This window comes from Ipomoea triloba, chromosome 7 (genome assembly GCF_003576645.1).
Source record: "Ipomoea triloba cultivar NCNSP0323 chromosome 7, ASM357664v1".
NCBI lineage: Eukaryota > Viridiplantae > Streptophyta > Magnoliopsida > Solanales > Convolvulaceae > Ipomoea > Ipomoea triloba.
The window spans coordinates 16596396-16599397 of record NC_044922.1 but is presented as its reverse complement, the minus strand read 5'-3'; positions in this window follow the sequence as shown (position 1 = coordinate 16599397).

Below are 3002 nucleotides of genomic sequence, written 5' to 3'. Positions count from 1 at the left end.
GGCCGTGCGGTTTACACCACTCAATGTTAAGAAATGCACCACTCAATGTTACGGAATACACCACTCAGTTGTGTATTTCTTAAATATGAAATACACCACTCAATGTTATTGAGTGGTGCATTTCGTAACATTGAGTGGTGCATTTCTTAATATTGAGTGGTGTAAACCGTACGGCCGCACGTAAGGGCGCGGCCACACTTGAACATGACCCTATATATATATATATAATAAAATAAAAAAAAAAATCAGTTAGACAGTCTATATTAAAGTCCGAAACCGACAGTTCCGGTTGGTCATGTCTAGGACCAACAATCTATAATACGTTAATAAATATTAATTCTTGATATGTAAAAAGAAACAATATATGTCGTTTGGACCGAATGAGGAGACAATATGCCGTGGGCCGTTATTTTAAATTCTTTATGATTGACATATTAACTCACTAACAATATTTTAAATTCTTTATGATTGACATATTAACTCACTAACAAAATATTAGAACTACACTGCATCACACAACCCAAGTTGCATTATACATACTCCATAGGAAATAGGGATATGAGACTATCACAAATAGTTTAATTGATTCTTATGTGACAGATTACACCTAAACAAAAAGGCATTAAAATGGAAACACCATTGCATTTCAATCATGAGAAACACTTGGCTAAGCAGTAAGCACCAACATCACTACATCATCTGATATGAACTAAAATTTAGTGCAATTAACAAAAGCAAAATTTAAGAAAATTATATTCATGGAGTCTACTGAACATCTTAGAAAACAATCTATAGTGTTATCCTTATCTAACAAAACATTTCAAGTTCCACCATCACCATTGCTTACATTTCTGGGTTGCATACAAACTGAAGCATGGTTAAACCAACCGGTCCATAAGCATAGTCTTTTCTCTTGATGACAATCCGTGCTTTTGGAGATGCCCGAGGGAAGCACATCAACTCTCTTAGGAACTTGGTCACCATGCAACCATCTTTTATATAATTAGACTCCGTAATAACAACTCTCTCTAGTATAGGGGATTTTGAAGGCAGCATTTTCATAAGAAGCATTTCAATTGTGGATACAGAAAACAATGTAATCTTGATTGTTTTAAGCATTTTTAAATCCTCATTAATAATGCAACTCTCTCGGTCCTTCAAAAGTCTTGATGCATCTTCTATGTCATCATAAAAAAATGTCTACAACTCAACAACAAATAAAATAAAATAAAAAACATGTACAACCATGAGGAAATAAAGAAAATAAAAAATCACATACAAATATATACTCTATATATATAGGTTTCTGTCTCACAAAACTTACTCCTCTAATGTCCAGTTCACATAGGTTGGGAGATTTTTGAAGCAACTGCAAAACACCCTTGAGCTGCTTTTCAATGGCAAACTCTAAACAATGCAGTTCGATTACTTGCAGATTTATTGCAGTTGGTAAGGAGGCTACTTCATCATCTCTCCAATTCTTTAACAAAAGCAAAAGATTATATGAGACTTGAAAAGAACTCTAACAAACCAGAAGGAAAAGAATATTTAATATGTCAATACTATATGAAGGACGATAGATTCTCACCGAGAACAAGTTGCCCACCATGCAAAGAACCTTAATTGCTCTCAAATGAGGTGCAAACCAGCTCGATTCAATCCCATATATAATACCAGTAATAGACAGGCTTCTAAGTTTTGGAGTACTAATCTTAAAATTATTGATCCCTCCACAACTACTTAAATCAAGCTTCTCAAGATTAGGAATACTATACACAATTCCATTAACATTGTGATTAAAGCCAACATCTGAGAAAGCTAATGAAGTGACATGGGGAAAAATACAAGGAGCATTTAGTGGGAAATAAAAATACATATTGAAGAGTCAGCTACTTGATTGTCGGGCATGAGAATACACAAAGTGGCAGCTTATATTGACGGTTCCCATCAGAGATGTAAAGTTCCTCAACGCCATTTTTTGAAAGAAAAAGAAACCACTGATCTAAATCGAACTGCTGCAGCTTAGGATCACATAAGCTAAGGGAAGCGATGCTTAGACTAAATTTCTTGACGGGTCGAACACGCTGTGAGAGAATGCATGTTATTATTTTAACGAAAGGTACGAGACACAAACACTCCAAAATTCTGTCCTTTATCTCTACCGGCAAATATCTACTTGCATCCGGTACGGTTTTGATTAGCGGACGTTGAGCCATTAAACTGAAACAAATGAGGCGTCAGTCGAAATCAAAAGCCAAAATCGGAGAATCTTCAAGATTTCGTAAATAAAAGGAGATTAGAAAGAGTTGCTCCGAAAAAATTGATCGGGGGAAAAGTGAAAGAAACCCTCACCTCCGTAGCCTATGCCCTCTCGTTGTTTGGCAAATTATTGTGTGGACCGTGGTCCACGTAGTCCTGTGTGAATTAATACATTTTTAATATACTAAGGGTGTATTTAGAAAGTATGAAAATGACTTCTAAAAAATGTTTTTTAAAAAATGAGTTCATTTTCGATGTTTGGACGTACTCTGGAAAACTGTCTGTATGTGTTTAGTTCATTTTCCGAAAAATGAGTAGAAAATGAGTAGAAATGTATAATTATATATTTTTATTATTTTATTTAAAATATAAAAATATATAAACTAATAATATTTATTAGAAATTAGAAATAATTTTTTTTTAACAAAAAAACATCGCACAAAGCCATTTTTCGAAAAAATGAGCTCATTTTCTATGGTTCCGTTGACCACATTTTCTGGATGTTTCCAAACACCAAAAGCCCGGAAAATGATTTCCGGAATTCATTTTTCGAGTTACCAAACACACCCTAAATGTACATTATTTATGTATTGAATGTACATTATACATTATAATGTACATTTAGTACACGAATAATGCACAAAGAGTTAATAACACCATTTGAGAGAGTCACTTCATACTATTAGATCAGAAGGTCATTGACAAAGATAAATTAATGTTATGGATTTAAGAAGTTTAAATTT